Source organism: Macrobrachium nipponense, chromosome 8 (genome assembly GCF_015104395.2).
Source record: "Macrobrachium nipponense isolate FS-2020 chromosome 8, ASM1510439v2, whole genome shotgun sequence".
Lineage (NCBI taxonomy): Eukaryota > Metazoa > Arthropoda > Malacostraca > Decapoda > Palaemonidae > Macrobrachium > Macrobrachium nipponense.
In genome coordinates, this window is record NC_087203.1 from 108,077,730 (window position 1) to 108,098,080 (window position 20,351).

Genomic DNA, 20,351 nt, shown 5'->3' on the forward strand with positions numbered 1-20,351 from the left:
CTCTATATTTTTATATTTTGTGATTAATCGTACGGATATGGGATATATACATCATGAATTGATTACTTGTCTAGAAATAGACAGGGACTCATAAACGTGATATTTTTATTATTCGGTTTTACTTATGAAGATCCGTTGAAGACTGCCATATTTTGCTCTCCTATTTTCTTCTAATTCAAGTCTTTATATATATAATGTAGTCTTATATAGTATATCTATATATATATAATTATATATATATATATATATATATATATATATGTGTGTGTGTGTGTGTGTGTGTGTGTGTGTGTGTGTGCGCACGTGCGTGAGTGTGTGTGTGAGCGCGTAAACTTGTCATATTGTTTCATCCTTGGTACGTATTTTCAGCCTATCCCTTAGAACAGCATAAATCTGATTCCTTAAACTAAAAGTTTTTTTCTTTTTTTTTTATGAAACTGATGTCGATCAGGGTATAATCAACGGCAGTGTTCCAAGGCTTCTGACCAATGGGTAATATCGTGGATAATCGAAAGGACTTCTGAACAAGATTAATTGTTAATCTTTCCCAGAAATTTTGGGATGTTTTATGTCTTGACTGTTATTATTCCTAAAGTTTGCAGCTCCTGTCACAGGGACAAACTTCCTATTAATCGCGGGACTTCATGTTCATTATCGAAATTAGGTTTCATTTTTGACAAAACTACTTTTATAGCTGCGTTTGCCAGACGTCTATTTCCTTCTTAACCTTTTTCATGCCTTATAAATGACCTCAGACAGGTCATCTTTTGTCGATATCATTTGTATCTCAACAACCACCTTCGTCTTGGATATCAATCTTCTGGAACTTTTTTTTTTTTTAGAGAGACTTATCGGAAAAATCTGGTCAGTATCTGGAACATGTATGGAGGAATCTCTGCGGAATGCAGTCCTTGTTAGGCCATACTTCTTTCCAGCCCCTGGAAAATATTCTCTTTAGCTTCCCAGTAACATTCATCTTCTTACTGAATATTTTGATCATGGGAACAACAGAAGTTTTTAAAAGAATATCAGAGGCCTAACTATGTAAGTTTGGGCATTGGGACTTGAATGACCCCTGTTATATATAGGGAGATGCCTTTTTTTTCCCACCAAACAAGAAGTCCATTTCTGTATGAGACCCATTCATCCTTATGTGAAGTGCTGTTCTCTTATCTGTAGAATACCTCCTTTGATTTTTTTTTTTTTAAGCGTTTGAATAAAAAGTGTTGGACCTTTTTATGGAACCTCGCCGTTACTTCCGAGACCCACTTGCATTCTGTTGAAAGGTTACTTCTCTCTCTCTCTCTCTCTTCTCTCTCTCTCTCTCTCTCTCTCTCTCTCTCTCTCACACACACACACTGGCCTTTTTCCGTCCGCTCCGTTTTAGATCCATCATCAGTGCTGCTTTAAGAAGTACTTCTGATGTGACTTAAAGGAAAGTATATGGCGTAATATTTGTTAAGCTTGTTGTTGTTCTTGTACTACAGAGACTAGAGTAGATTTGTTATTGCTATGCAAGCAGTTGCATTCTGGGATATTCCAAGTGGGTTGTCTAATTGCAATAAATATAATTTTGAAAAATATTAAATTTCTCCCAAAACAAAGTGAAATTATTATTGGCAATTATTTATCAGTCAGTTTATTAACGAAGGGTCAAGAGTTAAAAAAAAAAATCTTCGTATTTTTTTATAAATATTTGCATTTCTACAAAATTGCGAATTATTTGAGTTTTAATGGGTAACAGTTTCATGATCAATATTATCATTAGTTTAAGGCGAAATGTAGACACGGAAACCGTAACGAATTGGTGTTTATTATTATTATTATATTATTATTATTATTATTATTATTATTATTATTATTATTATTATTATTGGAAAACAAATCCACAGTTATGTAGATGTGCATATATTTTATTATTATTATTATTATTATTATTATTATTATTATTATTATTATTATTATTATTATTTTAGGCATTGAAGCAATCCACAACGGTATAATTGTAAATATATATATTAAAAATATATACAAAGTGAGGCTTTTCGAGAACCTGTTCGATTCGCATTCTCAATCAGATTGAGAAGGAGAATCGACCATTGAAAATTACGAGATAAAAATAATAATAATAATAATAATAATAATAATAATAATAATAATATTATTATTATTATTATTATTATTATTATTATTATTATTATTATTATTATTACTCTCTCGTGATCTTCAATAGAAAAATAAAGTCCATTGTGCCACGACGTCCCCAGAGAATTGCTGATAGGCTAATAAGCCCTTTTCCATTTTTCAAAGATATTGTCCAAAGTGTATTATTATATGTATGTTTATTCAGGCTGAAGAGGCCAACTGTATGTAGCAATACACCACATACGTACTACTTTGAAGTTATTTTGCCATTATTATTATTATTATTATTATTATTATTATTATTATTATTATTATTATTATTATTATTATTATTTTGGAATCTGACCCTATTCCAAACAAATTCTGTTGAATAAAACGGCAGAATTAAGTGAATTGATCTTTTATACTTTCTTTTATATTTTTCACATTATTCGCTTCTCTGGCTCAGCGATACTTCACAATAACCGGCCAATATTCATTTGGATTTCTCTCAATATGAATATTGACCAATTTAAATATTTCCCAATATGAATATTGATCAATTATTAAGGAGTATCGCTGAGCCAGAGAAGCGAGTAATATGAAAAATGTAAAATATATAAGATCAAATCGCTTATTATTTCTGCCTTTTTTATTCAACGGTATTATTATTATTTATATTTACTTTCTGCAAAGCCTCCTGCATGGTTTCAGATGTATCACCCAATTTATTCTTCCCTGGGAAGTCCTTAGTGCCACTGCGTATTTTGTTCCTGTCAAACTGATCCTTGTTTAGTATTCGCGAGCCAGCCATTGTTTCGTACTGGTATTTGCATGCAGACATTTCGTGAACTCGTGACCTTCTGCTTGTTTCAGTCGCGAAGTTCAGTACGAAATGCTCTCGGTGGAGGGGGGGCGGGGGGTGGGGTTTAGTGAGATACCCGAAGATGGCTCTTAAGGAGAAGCTTGTATATTTTGTCAGAATTGTGATAATTTAGCGAACGACTTAGGAATTTGCAAGCAATAGGTTTTTCGGTAGTACCTGGTAAGTGATCTTTGTTACAGTGGCGTAGGTGGACGTAAACATATAATTAATCGCTTGAATTTGTATTATTATTCAAATGATATTTGTTCTTCTGAGTGTATTTCTCTCTCTCTCTCTCTCTCTCTCTCTCTCTCTCTCTCTCTCTCTCTCCCTACTTCCTGCATGTATTCCTGTCTGCATCTGTATTAGTTTTCCTTCACTTTTGCTTACCACCTGATACGTCTCTCTCTCTCTCTCTCTCTCTCTCTCTCTCTCTCTCTCTCTCTCTCTCTCTCGTGGGAACTTCTTTACATGCAAGACATGTGACACATGGAATAAACTGCCACCAGAAGTTGTAAACAGCAACAATGTGGAAGAGTTTAATCCTCCTGTCTTTCTCTTTAGCTTGTCTCAACTGATCTCTCTCTCTCTCTCTCTCTCTCTCTCTGTGCATCTCTTATGATTTTGTCTTTCAGTTTTGGATATACAACCCTAACCTCTCTCTCTCTCTCTCTCTCCTCTCTCTCTCTCTCTCTCTCTCTCTCTTGCAAATATTCCTTTCGGTATCTCTATGATTTTGTCTTTCAGTTTTGGGTGTCCAACCCTTAACCTCTCTCTCTCTCTCTCTCTCTCTCCTCTCTCTCTCTCTCTCTCTCTCTTTACGAACACACACACACACACATCCTTGAAAACTTTGGCAGTTCAGACTCTTCAACTAAAGTCCAAAAATGACCAACGATAAATTTGACCCCATATGTTCAGAACGGCCGTCTCAGTTGCTTGAGTGAGATTTATCGCCTGCGATAAATTGTGTATCGCAAGATTGCTATTGATAGAGCAACCAAGCAACCGGACATTGAGGGGGTGGGTTGGAAGGTGGGGAAGGGGGGAGGGCGTTTCTGGTTGATTCATGGAGGTGGGGGTTGGGGGGGGTGGGTCGGGTTCGGGTAGCACCATTAGTTTTATCGGAATTTGATTGTTGCAGTCAATTGCAGCAGGTGAGGGCTGGATAACAGGTGCGTTTGTGTGTGTGTGTGTGTTCGTTATCGTGTGTCTGTGTATATATATATATATAATATATATATATATATATATATATATATATATATATATATATAATATATATATATATATATCTTACTTCAGAGGTAAGGGAGCTTTTAAGTGACTTAATATTCCAGGCTTCCTGTAGTAAAGAATATCTTGCTATGCATGAAATGAGAGAGAGAGAGAGAGAGAGAGAGAGAGAGAGAGAAAAGAGTAATGACATCCCTCCCCTCCCCTCCCGTCCTTCTAGTCCCCACTGAGTCCGATCACTGTCATTTTAAAGTTAAATTGCGATGGATAAGTAGGTTAATACATACCTAACCACAGGCCATACACGACATCTCATGCAGGCGTACGCAGACGCGCAGGCGCGCTTGTGTTCGTGATCATATATGCGTGACGCTGCTTTGGGCGTATTGTTTTGTATTTTCTCATCCGAGTTGTTATTGTTATTGTATATATAGTTGTATGAGATAAAGATATACACGATAGGGCCAGCTGTTCTCTTTTGTCTTTCATTTAATATTTAGTCTAGACAGTATGGATGTTACGTAGGTAAGAAAGAAATTATATATATATATATATATATATATATATATATATATATATATATATATATATATATATATATATATAATGGACTAGACGACGGCAAATCGTAACGCAGAGTTGACTACTCTACAGGAAAAATAACGATAAGAAACACGTAACATATCGCTATTATCAAATGTGGTAGTGTTATTAACTGAATCTTATTATGATATATGTTAGAAACTAGGTAAGGAGAGGCAGTTTTTCAGAAGGCTAATTGGTCATTTTAATGTTAGTGTTAGATGCATCAGTTATGTCTCGAATATACAATTATTTCTCCACTAAAGGATTGAGTACAATTTCAGGCGTTTTGTTACTGATTGTGTAGCACATGACTAGAAGGCACCCAGGTACCGCTTGCCGGCCCAAAGGATTGTTTACAAAAAATGAAAAAAATAGCTTGAATATTCTTCAGCATCCATTACAAAACAAATCAAATCATCTTTGACCTGCACTCTCTCGCCCCCTCCCCCCCCTCCCCCCCCCCCCCCCGAAATTTCTTCGAAATCCAATCATAAGGTTTCGAGATTTGTTGTGAACAAAAAACAAACAAACAAACAAACAAACCAAACGGTCTCATGGGAATACGAGGAAACTACTCAGAGTTGCGAGATGAGAAGGAAGCTACGGTTCCTGTTCTAACAAATAAAAAAAAAAAAACAAAGCGTGATCCGACCTCCAGCTTACTCAGGCCACGTGGTAAAATCTATGGTTAAATAGCGCGTTGTTTTACCAACGGAAATTAAAATAAATATACTCTATTTGATTATGAATAATTGCTTTGTGCTGTTTAATATGAACATTATTTTTTACCTTTTCATTCTAATAAATAAATCATAAATATCCTATCCTATATTCCTGTGTCTTTACTCAACATAAAACACCCTTTTTCAGACATTTTTTAGGCTTTTCCATAGGGCTTTCTTACTCTCCAAAACAAGAACAAGAAAAACAACAACAGCAACAAAGTAGTTTGCAGGCTTACTCCCGGAGTAATCGAAAAAAAAGCGTAACCTCGATACTGGCCGGTTATCAAATAGGAATCCGGATCTTCATATTGTAGGCGAAGATTACACGCATTCAGAGTGAATTGTAGTTTTCCTTTGATTTGGAGCGTCAATATAATTGGAATTCCATGTTACGAGAGCAGTCACTCGTTCAGAGGCTGTTGGAAATACATGTGGAAGGTTATGAATATTAATATCTTTTATAGCAAATACATTCATTAGATAATTTTTTCCTCCTGTCCTGTATTTTAAGTCATCCATTCAGGAAAAAGATATTGGCATACAGCATTACTTATGAATGAATATGAAAATATGCTCAAGGGTACAGTGGTATCTACACCATTTATCTTCGACCGTTTGATTGTCAAATATTGGGCACTCGCTTTTTGTCTAACATGTTCCACCAACATGAAGTCTTCAGGAGTTATATATATATATATAATATATATATATATATATATGTGTGTGTGTGTGTGTGTGTGTGTGTGTGTATGTGTGTGTGTATATAATATGGATGGTTTCCTATTTGCAGTTCTCTTCCGAACTGGTTTAAGTCTTTCTACGATAATAATTTGACTGTTTTCTCATTATTAAGTTGTGTTTTATCTGGGTACTTACTTTCTACCATACTATTATCTGTGGATAGTTTATGTGTGTCTACGTTTCCCTTCCCCCAACCTCCCCTCCCCGCTTCTGTGTGTGTGTGTGTGTGTGTGTGTGTGGCCTACTCTGCTTTTCTTGTTCATTTACGCATTGTATTTCTCTCCTTCTTATCCATCACTAGGTTACGTTTCGCTGCAGTGTATCTAATGAGTATTTGACTAATATTTATAATTGTTTTCTCCACGGGTTAAAAAATTCTCTACAAAATTAATTTGATTCATTAATTTTCTGTAGCGCTTCCCCTTATTTTCCTGAGAGAGTCTTTTATTTGTAGCTCCTGTGTGGTTCATTTATTTCTTAGAAGTGATACCCCAGTTGTTTTTTACTTTCCTCGCTGTGTATTTCTATGATTTTAATGTTCTGTGCCCTGTCTATTAACCTCCCAACTTTTCTTCTGTTTCCTTGACAGTTATTTATCCTTTGAAGATTTCGATTGTATCAGGGAATGATTAGTTTTGTCTAAATTTTCAATTTGAGTTTTGCTTTGTCATTACATTTGTTCTATAAAATCTCTGATATTTCTTTTACTATCTTAATCATTTTGTGTCATTTTCAGCAATCCATTTAATTTTAATCGTCTGCACTTTTTCTAATATCCATGTATTTCTGTATATTTTTTTTAACAATAACACCATAGGATTTCTCACTTTAGGGTCAAAAGTAATTGCGGTGGGGGTTATATTCAACGCTATATGAACTCTCAAGAATTTCTCCATTACTGGAAAATTTATGGGAACATTTCAACTCACATCAAACCATACGACTTAGGCCTCCTTCCAATAGAGGGGGAAAAATTTAATCACGTAGGCCTCTAGACGGCCTCAAGAAGAAGAAGAAGAAAAAAGGAAATTCTTTTGTCTCAGAGTCACTCCACAATGGTCCCCTCATATAGCCTCTCTTCTCTCTCTCTCTCTCTCTCTTCTCTCTCTCTCTCTCTCTCTCTCTCCTTGTGTGAGAATACTACACATATATCGCAAAGAACTCATAACTTCTGTGTTCCCAATATTATGGACACTTTTTTTTCATTCTGAAAACCTTCGAATCCGGAGAGGGGAAAAAAAAAACTTTTACAAAGGGTTTCAGTAGTTTTCGATTATACAATGGAAGCCGAGTTTTTTATTAGCTGTGGATAGCTGTACATAAAAAAAAATACACTTGTGTTTCAGATCTTACCGTAATCTCATACCTACAGACTTTTCATTTCTTTTTAATGCATACCTAGTTCCTCGTTGGACGGGTGGGTTACGTGGTGCTCGCCTACCGATTCAGTAGTCACGAGTTCGATTCCCCGCTCTGCCTGCGCAGAATCAGAGGAATGTATTTCTGGTGATTAGAAATTCATTTCTCGATATAAAGTGGTTCGGATCCCACAGCAAGCTGTAGGTCCCGTTGCTAGGTAACCAATTGGTTCCTAGCCACGTAAAAAAATATCTGATCGTTCGGGCCAGCCCTAGGAGAGCTGTTAATCAGCTAAGTGGTCTGGTTTAAAATAAGATATACTTAACTTTTAATGCATACCACAGTTCTTCAGCTAAGCTTTTGTCCTTTTTGATAATTTCACCGTCAAAAACAAGTATACTATTCCATGTATGCGATCGTTAGAAATGAAAATGTTGCATTTCTTCTATCTGTGTAGCTTCATAATATATTTCTACACTTTCTCGATATATGCATCAAAATATTACAACATTTAGCATTTTTATGTTCACGTGTTTTTATCAACTTAATCGTTCCACTCTCTCATTTCTTCCAGTGTAGCCTCACAATACAGGGTGTCCATAGAGTCCCAGTACCATTCTGAGCAATAAATACTTGTAATGGTACTGGGACTTTATGGACGCCTTGTATATTTCCGCCATTTCTCGAGATGTGCATCAAAATGTTACAATATTTAACATACTCTAGTGAAAATAACATCGCTACGTTTTGAGAGTATGATACGGCTACTCACAGCCCTTTCTGAATTAACATTTTGATGTCTTGTTTTAATGGGCTGGGAAGATGAAGAAGAAGAAAAAAATAAACTCCGCGTTATGATATTTCCCAGATGCCTCGTAACTTCGGACATGAAAGTAAATGGAAGTGTAAAACTTAAACGATGATGAGCCCGGAGCCGAAAATTCGCGGCAGTAGTGCGCCCGAAAAATAGGGTGGCTGGTGGCGTTTTTATGCTTCTTCGTTAACGTCTGCTTATATTTACTGGTTTGCGCAAGTGTTTATTTTTTTGTTTTTATTTGTTTACTTATTCATGCATTAATTTATTTATTTATCTTTGCCTATTTTACACTCTAATTTGCTTTCATGGTTTTGCTTTCTTTATTTTCTTATTCGGGAGGCTTGCTCAGGAAATTATTGGTTTTTCAGTCTTGTAGATACAAAGAGTACATCAATGTGCACGCTCGTGTTTACGTGCATATGTATAGACGTGTTAGTACGTACACATCCATCAACACTACACGAGTAATGGATTAAGAAACAGGTTTTCTCCATCTAGAAATATATGTAAGTGTGTGCTATAAGGGCATATAGGTATGGATGCATGTATGTATAGATGAAATATATGAGCACAGAAATATCTTTGTGGTTATTTTACATCTTTTTATAAGGAAAATCATAATATGAAACCGATAAATGAAACTAATAAGATATTTTAAATAGCTATTGACCTGTCTATCCTAAACTTATTATTATTATTATTATTATTACTAAATATAGAATATGGTTTTGGTTTGGTTTGTGTCTGTTTGTCAGCAGGATTAGGAGAGAAGATTTATATAAACCTCAACGAAATCCAACTATATGATTGGCGCCTCGTACCAGGGAACAAGTAATTAGATTTGTGAAATTAGGAATTTTTAACTTTTTGGGTAGGAGGAATTCTCTCTCTCTCTCTCTCTCTCTCTCTCTCTCTCTCAGACCTATGTAGGTACTTAGTATGCCCCAGGAAGGACACGCTGCCCCAGGTTAGCATTGGTTATTTGAAGGTTTGGTTGAAATTTATCCGCGCAGTTGCTGTTGCTGACACTAATATCATCAATATTTTGAAGTCTGGCGAGTGTTTTTATCGCTAGATATACTTCGTCCTCAAACATTACTGTGTAATGTTTCCGTTGATACTGCACTGATTATATGCCCCCAATGCAATATGCTTTCAGTATAACTTTAATTCATTTTAGCTGGAAACTGATTACCCTTTAAAGCAAAGGCACTTAACAAGGGTTATCCATACCCCATGGGAGTATGAGAACCACATTTTGGGGGTTATGGAACTTGATCTCTGGTTATTTGTACATATTTAATTTTAATGTGTCATTGTATTCATGGGTACATTATGTAAGTAATTAACTATATAAAACTATAAACGCTTTTGATTTTCTCGTATGTTCTATTCCTAGCTAATCATACCTGAAGTATGTATTAAACTAAGTATATTAATTTATGCTGTCGACAAAGTGGACTTTTAAGTAGACTAAAGGAAAGGGGATATGGGACCATATTAGGCAATTCATTGGGGATCTGGAGTCATCAAAAAGATCATATGTTGAGATTTTATGGCAAATTATCATTGTTTTATCTGCGAAGTCCCACCGCATCCCCCTGCCACAGTAATTCTCCCCTCTCCCCCCCCCCACGCAAATAAGAAAGTATCACCCCCCTCTCCCTCACCCAATTTACTTTCCCTTCCTCCCCTCCCTCCCATCCATTTAGGACGACAGAGTTCCACCCCCCCCCCCCCACCCCCAGCCGACCCGACAACCCACCCAGTTTTCCACAGGAAGGAAAAACGCGGGAGTGTATCTCCAAAGTGATTACGTCATTAGCAGCAACATAATGAATGCTTCAGTCGATGGCAACATTAATTGATGAGGGTGCGTTGTTGAACGTAATGCCTGTCATGATACTGATGGTGATCTGCTGCATCCATTGAAGATGGTGATAAGCGCGATGATAGTGGGGATTACAGCGAGGTCTTAAAGTCTTCAATAATGTCGGTGCCCTATTCACGCGGCGCGGGCAATAGTGGTGATAATGTTAATGGCATCGTTGGAAGGAAATCGGGGAGAAAGGAAAAAATTATGGATTTTTTTTTTTTTTTTTTTTTTTTTTTTTTTTTAGATGGTTGAGAATTTCCTGCACCAGCTATGATCTCATTCTGTTTTTTTTTTCGGTTTTTCCACCCTCATTGCTTTACTTTTTATTATTTATTGGTTTTGGGATTATATAGTTTTATTCGTTAACCTTTTTCTTAATCCTTCCTTCCTTCCCTCGTCTTGTTTCTCATAGTCGTAATAATATTTCAGATAGTTACAATTATTGTTACAGTCTGTTATATATATAATATATATATATATATATATATATATATATTATATATAGTATATATATATCTATATATATATATATATATATATATATATATGAGGGTGGAGGTAAGTCCACCGAAATATAGTCCTTAGCTTTTAATCCAGTGTTGTGTTAATAGGCCTTTTATACTTGAGAGTATCCTGTTTTAACAGAAGAATATATATTATATATATATATATATAAATATATATATATATATATATATATATATATATATATATATATATATATATATCAGTTCTGAGCCAGGTAAGTGGATGAGATTTCGCTCCAGTGAGCTGATAATGGTCTGACAATGATGAATAATGTAACCCATGTTTTGTCGATAATACGGTTGTAATTTCCCCGACAGGGCAGTCTCCGATTACTAATCAATTACCTGCCGTAGGTATGCAGACGATCTGTCACTATTTAAAACTTACTTGAAACCCTGTGATATTTCGTTGCTCAATAAATTGCCTCAGACACATTTTTCTTCAGGAATCACCGTCTCAAAGTTGTACTTGAATTCCCGTGACTGGAGTACAGTATCAGTGCAGCTCTAAGAGAAAATAGCTTAATTCTAACAGGCACGACGTGTGCTTTGTGCAGTTGGCAATGTGATTGCAAAAAGATTCCTTTGTTTTTTTCTCTCTCCCAAAAATCAAAATTCTCCCGCTAGTATAACATCAATGGATGCTCTCTAAATAAGAATTATGCCAGAGAGACCAGAAGGCGCTTGCTGATCGCATGTTAACATTCATAATTAAGGGTCTAACGTACAGACCTTGCCCTCATGTTTATAGCAAACTGGTCAAAAATTTAAAAACTCAGTATTATTCACTAAAGTCAGCTAAATCAATCGGTTCCCTTAAATCTAATATGCCACATATATGTAATGTTGATTTTTAGCATTATTACGATCAGTATAAATAAATCGTCCTTTATTTTCCTATTCGTACTTTACACTATAAAGCTTATTTTTATAATTCAGTTAATTAAATCCCCATATGAACAAAGTTTCAGCCACGAAGGAAAATTGAAACAGTCGAGATGCTAAGTATTTTCGTCTTCATACCATCTCAGTTGCTTCAATTTTCCTTCGAGGCTGTAACTTTGTTCGTATAATCATCGCGTTTTTACCTTTTTTGTGGTTAACAATCAAATATACATATATTTATGTATATGTATATATCTATATATGTAAATTTATATATAATATAACCGATAAAACAGAGGGGAGAAATTGAGGTCAGCTCCTGAATTATTTACGTCCCACAGAAAAAAGGACTAATAATACAAATAGAGAAGGTGAAACACTGCGACAACTCTGCTGAAGCAGCCATAATTTTCAAAGACACCTCTTAAAAAAAAAAAAAAAAGGCTCCCTCCCAAATACTGTTATATTAGTAGTAGCAGTAGTGGTGGTGGTGGTGGTGGTGGTGGTAGAGTAGTATTAGTGGTAGTAGCAGTGGTAATGTATTGAATGCAGTTGTTCAATTTGTTTTATGAATTTGTATAGTCCCTGTATATATATATTATATATATATATATCTATATATATATATATACATATATAATATATTATATATATATATGATATATATATTGTATGTATGTATGTAGTATGTGTGTGCGTGTGTTCTATGTAGCTTTTTCCTTCCTTCTTACTTCTGGTGCTACCAGCTCCGTTAGCCAGACTTGGCAGTGTGTTGCTTGCTCCAGAAGCCTTCGCCTCCAGCGACCCCCCCCCCCCACCCACCCACCCCCCCCCAAAAAAAAAAGTTGGTTAAATTTCACATTTATATCAAAATTGGGGTAGATAAAGGGCATTAGGTACTGGTCTCCTAAGTCCTTTCATTGAAAATTTAATTGATATTCTCATGAGAGTCTTAAGAATCTTTGTATTAAGCAAGAGAAAGCAATAAAAAGCTAAAAAAAAATAATCTCGCGGACCTCATCTATCACAGCGCATAACCACTCAGTCATGCACCCGAGCTCTTCCCCTCTCCCCCTCCCCCTACCGGGCAAGGTCAGCACCCACTTCTATATGGAGCCACCCTATTCCCCAACACCACTTCCATAACATTTCCTCCTCCTCGACACCCCCCCCCCCCCTACCCGCTTCCTTACCCCCGTCTACATCATCCACTTTGGACCTTTTGAATAATGACGTCGTACACGAGCATGTCTATCGGTCCTCCATCTCGCCTTGCCTGATGCCAAACGCCACGATGGTAAGAGTGATCTACTCTTCTTTACCAACCTTTCCCGCTCCCCTTATTCCCCTCTCCCACCTTCCCCCTCCACCCTCTCTACGACCTATAGGCCTCTCTCTCTCTCTCTCTCTCTCTCTCTCAGCCGAAATAGGCCCTCCCTCCGAACCTTTAGGCCTAACACTTCTTGAGGAAGTGGTATTGGGGGCATGTACGGGGTATGAGGTGTCCCACTTGAGGATGGTAAGTCAAAATGGTCATCAATTTACCCGAGAGAGAGAGAGAGAGAGAGAGAGAGAGAGAGAGAGAGAGAGGGGGGGGGGGGGGGGGGGGGGGTTGTGGCAACAGCGGTTACACCGGGTGAGTGACAGACATCTTGACTGTAATCCAGATGGACTTTTCAAGGAGAGCTTAATGGCTCCTTCACTCCTTCACTGATCAGCTTTTGATTATAACCTGCTAAAAGACAAAAGCAACGAAAGAAACACCAAAGTAAACTAACAAACGACAAAACTAACAGAACTTAAGAACAAGCATTTTCAAAGCAATTGATTCTGCCAATGTGATGGCGTATTTTTCTTGGTACGTCGTCGTATTTACTATAGAAGATTCACATCACCCGTGTATCTGATGTTTAGGCCAGTCCCTTATGACGCTTCTGATTGGCTGTTGATAAGCCAGTTACAGGACTGGAAACTCTCAGTCTCTCTGGAGAGTTCACATAGGCAGGATGTATGTTCCACCTCTCTTGAGGGATACTTATCAGCAGCCAATCAGAAGCGTCGTAAGGGACTGGCTTAGACAACAGATGCACGGGTGATGTGAATCTATTATAATTGAGATTCGTTTGAAATCTTGGAGGCAGACAGATTTTCATAAAATATAGATTTGATTTTCCTCCCTCAAAATCCTGGCATTTGTTTTTTGTAACAGAAAACATCCGAGAAACTTGTCCCTAATTTTCTTCCGGATCTAAATCCTTTGTATAATAATAATAATAATAATAATAATAATAATGATAATAATAATGGTTCTTTATTCAGTTCAGGGCTATATTCTGCGATAACAAGGTAGAGAAAGTATAATGCACAAAAGTTAAATAATAATAATAATAATAATAATAATAATAATAATAATATTAATAATAATAATAATAATAATAATTCCCCCTTTCACTCAATTTCAATGAGATTCATCTCTACTATTTTAAAATATCTTTGGGAAAGACAGACAGGTAAACAAATGTACACAAACAGAGAGAGGGGTCATTATGTGAGCTCTATTCGACTTCACTGGTAAAATCATAAATAAAAGCATTTTAACAAAGCAAATATAGTCGGTATCAAGAAACATTTGACGCACAAAACCATAATCCGTCTTAATAAGGCGAGGAAATCATCAGAAAGAGGCCAGTAATAAATAATTTCTCGGAGGAGATATATAATCTGTGAAAGCCAATAAAAAGGAGGTGACATAGATAAGGAGAAATTCTGACTGAAATAAAAAAAGAAGGATAAAAATAAAAAAATAAAATAAGACGAAAAAGTGTGTTTTGAAGTCCTAACAAGTCTAACTTTAAAAGTCAAATGTGCATTATTATTATTATTATTATTATTATTATTATTATTATTATTATTATTATTAATCAAATGACAACATGAACGCACGACAGGACTTTCTGTCTTGACTCACACGAACACATTGAGGGTTATGGAAAATAGATAGCAGAAAAATGCACTTCCCACTAAGTCTTGAATAAAATAAACACGTGATTTTCCGAGGCAGAGCTGAAACAGCCAAAGGGGAGCTGAAAGCATATATATCTAAGGAACTGATGTACACCAAAAATGTAAGGAATTGGATCTGGACTTTTGAGCAACTTCATGTAGACTTTCATGTCGCACAAACGGTCAAGTAAACAAAGGAGAATTTACTAAACAAACAAAAGAGAATTACTAAACATAGAGCCTTATCTAGCAGTCGTTCCAGCAGACAAAATGAAATACGAAGAGATTTAAATAAAAAAAAAGCGCCCCAGTGGCGTGATCGGTATGGTCTTGACCTTCCACCTCGGTGGCCGCGAGTTCGATTCTCGGTCATTCCATTATGGTGTGAGCGATGTGTATTTCTGGTGACAGAAGTTCACTCTCGACGCGATTCGGAAGTCACATAAAGCCGTTGGTCCCGTTGCTGAATAACTACTGGTTCCATGCAACGTAAAAACGCCTTACAAACAAACAGATCAATAAAAATAAAGACATTCCTAAATGACAAATGATTAAATGTTGCTTTTCGCTGCCTCTCGTCTGATGACGGAGTTGTACGTCCAATGTTCGTATGTGAAGTTTATACTAATAGCCAACAAACAACAAGAGAAGAATAATGAGTTACGAAGTCGATAATGCAAACAATATCTAACTATTGGTTCTCTCGATGACAGGGGAAAAATTCAAGTGTTTATCTGCAAAAGTGCATTGCATCTTCGGTTATCAATTCAGAAAAATAGAAATATTAATTTACAGACATGGAATCGATATTTATTTTGGATTCCAAGTCTCACTACGAGTGAGTTAATGAAAATGTTAATTTTTATGCATGGGATCGATATTTATACAGGATTTTAAGTCTTGCTACGAGTGACTTATTGAGAATGTTAATTTTTATGCTTGGAATCGATATATATTATGGAATTTAAGTCTTACTACGAGTGAGTTAATGAAAATGTTAATTTATAAGCATGGAATCGATATTTATATAGGATTTTAAGTCTCACTACGAGTGAGTTAGTGAAAATATTAATTTATAGGCATGGTATCGATATTTACAGTATATAGGATATTAAGTCACATTACGAGTGGGTTAATGAAAATGTTAATTTTTATGCATGAAATCGATTTTTATATTGGATTATAAGTCTCACTACGAGTGAGTTATTGAAAATATTAATTTATAGACATGGAATCGATATTTATATAGGATTTTAAGTCTCATTACGAGTGAGTTAATGAAAATGTTAATTTATAGACATGGAATCGATATTTGTATATGATTTTAAGTGTCACTACGAGTGAGTTAGTCAAAATATTAATTTATAGACATGGAATCAATATTTATATAGGATTATAAGTCTCACTAAGAATTAGTGGGTCAATGTATTGATAATATTTTTTTTTTTGCTAACGTCAACGAATTATTATTATTCCTTATGGATTAGTAATATTCCTTAATAAGATTAATGTATTGATGGTCGTTATTACAAAAGTTAATGCATTAATAATATTTACTGGTAGAAAATTATTAAGTCCACTTACAAAATCCGAGTTGAATGATATGGTGCCCTCTGTAAAACTTATGTGTATTTTTTTTAAAGTAAAAGGCTAATAAACTGAACAGCAGTCTTATGAAGCTAGTGAATCCCAATTTGTAAAGTTTCATGATGAAAAGTTGTAAACAACTGGTGCATAATTAGGAAGTTTTTATTCTCGTATTGAAATGAAAAGGCAGTCGGCCTTTAGTAATACCTGGTATAGAGTTTGTTATAACAACAGTAAAAAAAACCCGGACATGAAAACTAATGGCATTTTAATACTCTGATGGTCTCTAAAGCTATGAATATGGCATTTGACATCACCGATTTATTCGTATATGTATGTACTAGCGTGCACGTATATATATATATATATATATATATATATATATATATAATATATATATATATATATATATATATATATATATAATATGTGTGAGTGTCTTTTGGAACTCATTTCCATGAGCCATTTTTATACAAAAGCAAAACAAACATCGGTACTCCAATGGATCGTAGATAAAACCATTTGCACAGATAATTTGTATCAGGCTAATTAAATTTCGACCATTTTTACCGCTTTAATTAATCCAAAACATGTTGAAATACACAGGAGTGTTACTCTGATCAAATGAAAAAATAACATTCGATTTAACCTTAATACAATTTTTAGAAAGTAATTAGTAGCAATGTATTTTATATATATATATTTTTAATTTGAAAATTTCTTACTGCAGTCGGCATTCGTCAATAGAAAATTGTAATTAAGTAAATAACACTGTAATCTCCAATGACAATATCTGGGTAGTGAGCGTATTTTTGTGTGTAATTGGGTGCATACATGTTTTCCTAATTATGTGTGCTTATTTGTTCTCTCTCTTTCTCTCTCTCTCTCTCTCTCTCTCTCTCTCTCTCTCTCAGTCTTTCCGAAGATTATCAACTAGCGTTCTGGGATGAGAGATTTTCCATCGAACGTGTGCTTGAAAAGTAATTCATGTATGTATGTACTCGTATTTACGTGATTTGATTGTTAATTCTTGAACATGATTTTGTTGTCTACGTGTGTGTGTGCTGGGAGTGATATGTTTTGATATATAAGTATGTTAATATGAGCGAGCAATAAGGCTTCAGGGAAGGTTAGTGTTAAGAATGTTCTTTTATTATATGTGAAATGCTTGGCTATTATTATTATTATTATTATTATTATTATTATTATTATTATTATTATTAGAGGAACAATCCACAGTTATGTAAATGTAAAATATTTAACGATAAAACTGTACAGATAGCCATCGGGTATCTGTTTGGTTACCCTTCTCAGTTATTATTATTATTATTATTATTATTATTATTATTATTATTATTATTATTATTTGCCATCAAAATTTACCCGGAAAATTAAATTACCATGAAAATTAAGCTATCGTGATTTGAAGTTTATGAAAAAAAAATTAATCGATAGAACGGACTGAAAACTAAATGACTAAGAGAGAGAGAGAGAGAGAGAGAGAGAGAGAGAGACTCGCTCTTGCTCTTAATACTATATATAACGGCTCCTGGGACCACATTCTATAATGTGAATATGATATGAGAACTACGTAGCATTAGCGGCCACGCAAATGGGCCTGATCGAGATGGCTATGCGTCTCTAGTGATTGAGATGGGATGGGATGGGATGGGTCCGTCCGTAGGATGGGATAGGAGTCCCATCCCATCATCCTCAGTACCTGTGTCCTCTTTCCCTCCCCCCTTTCACCTGTGTCTCGCATGGACACAGTTGTAATCTTCGGCTGACAAGAGCAATTTAAAAACCTGTTTGTGTGTGTGTTTTTTTGTTGTTGTATGTTTGAATGTTTGTTCCGTCTTAGTTTATCAGTGTGTTGTATAATCGCCGTTCACCTTACCAGAGTACGTAAGATACTGGTTACAGAGTTCGTTAGCATTTGTGTGTGTGTGTGTGTGTGTGTGTGTGTGGGCGTTTCAGGCTGGTATGAAGTCTCGATAATTTAAAGTTTAATTTATTTTTTTTTACTTCATTTTAGCAAAATTCTCTCTCTCTCTCTCTCTCTCTCTCTCTCTCTCTCTCTCTCTCTCTCTCTCTCTCTTCTCAAATGACAGTTCTTTGATATCTTTGGTTTGGTTTGATTTGAATTATCTCGTGTTACCAGAACTTAGTATTATGTAAGTCAAATATTAATCATTCCCATACCGTTTAATTTTTTTCTACTACTGCCTCAACTAATAATACTACTAACCCGACTATTATTGTTGTTGTTGCTGCTACTATTACTACCATTACCCCTTCTCCACCAACGGTGCATTCATCATCGCCTACTACACTGTCAGTTATTTCACCATCGGTCGCGCTGGCATAACCCAGTCATTATTTTTCATTAACCCTAAACGTCAGTCTGTGCGAAACGACTATGATGATGATGATGATGATGATGACGCGGTGGGTAACTGTGACGAGATTGAAAGACGCAAGCGACGATGAGTCATACGACGAAGTCACTCAAGCAGAACACCGAAAGGAAATTCGTCGGCTGAAAACAAAAAGCTTTCGAGAAAATATATACTTACGCCAGTTCTCAGCTGTGACGTCACCCTTCAATGACAGACGACTCCGTCGTCGTGGAAGTTTAAAAAGACGTCTCCCGTCATTTAGTACTCATATTCGCTCATGTTCTCTTTTTTCGTATTCACCCCTTTCTCTCTCTCTCTCTCTCTCTCTCTCTTTCTCTTTGCCTTGCCCTCGCTCCCGCGAGATAAAGATGCGAGACAGGTATCTCGGGTCTCGTAAGTGCAATGGAATGTTCAGAATTTCATCCCGAGAAGTTTTACACAAATGTGGTTTTGATCGGCGAAACCTTCGTCAAAAATGGATGATATCCGAATGAATTAAGTCCCCACAGGCTCGTGTGAGTGGGAAAGAAGCACATGGGAGGTGGCCCGGCCCGTGGACGGCGTAATACAGCCTCAAAAACGATAATTATCCAAGTTTCACTCACGACCGGAGAGAGCTCGGTCGGCGCACTCCTCACTTCGACATGGTCAGCCAAGCACTGAAACTTGGCGCGCCGAGGTGGACTTCCTATATACGTGACGTCCATCTTTGAGATGCCACGGTGGCATTAAAGGGATTAGTTTCTCATTTTCCCGAAAAGTGAGCGATGCACGCTGTCAAGTGGCACGTCTCCCGAGAATAAGTGAGAATAAGTGCGACGATCTTTTGCCTGACCCAAACGAAGGTAATATATATTATAGTTGTGTACGTTCGAGATACTCGTTTCGGTGGAGAATGCAGTGTTCTTTCGAAACATTAGGCCATTTTCACTATCCTTATCGTATTTGGTTCACTCATGGCATCTGTAATAATCCTTTTAGATCAAAAGCAAGAAAGATTATCCACGAAAACATCGCGTTTTCTTGAACTGCGTCTCGGCAGAGCCGAAGGATCCCGCAAGCACTCGGTCTGCCCGACCAATCAGGTCGCTACTAGGTCACCGGCGGACGGACCAATAGAAAACGAGAAGACGACTTGCGTCACAGAAACGCGAAGGCTTTGTATTTCCCTCCGCGGCGGAAGTGAGCACTATCTCTCTCCTTTTTTTTTTATCTCTCTATATTTTCTAGAAACTACGAAGGGACAGAAGTATTTAGGACAAGGTGAAAGGAAATGAACAGTCAGGAGGCAGGATTTCGGGAAGTGTCGGTATCGGCGGAACATAGTAAAACGCTACCAAAGACGGATTTGACAGGACCGCCGCTGCCTGTGGTGGTTCTCGGAAACTGCGTTGGGTAATCTCGTCTTTATTATTGCTTGCGTCATGTGGGCTAGGCGCTGAATATGCTCAGTGTATATGTCAGGTTCCTGCTGCGCTGAGGAGTCCCATGAGACTGAAATACAGAGACATTCTGAACAAACTCTGATGATAATGAAAACATTTTAGATAAAAATTTAATCATTTTAGCATTAGTATGGAATATTGTTTCGTGACTTAAGGATGTATAAATATATCCTGCCT

General features: G+C 36.2%; 1 protein-coding gene across 2 annotated transcripts in view; it reads right to left on the minus strand.

Moving 5' to 3' along the window:
• LOC135222954 (neuropeptide SIFamide receptor-like) overlaps window positions 1-19,386 on the minus strand; it is a 229,382-nt gene extending 209,996 nt beyond the window's left edge. Inside the window, exon 1 of one of the 2 annotated variants that reach the window (XM_064261418.1) lies at window positions 19,335-19,386. The gene's annotated coding sequence lies outside the window, so the exon portion shown is untranslated. Of the gene's footprint in view, window positions 1-18,906 lie in introns of both variants that reach the window. The other variant, XM_064261417.1, reaches the window with a different exon arrangement.
• Between the last annotated feature and the right edge of the window lie 965 nt (window positions 19,387-20,351).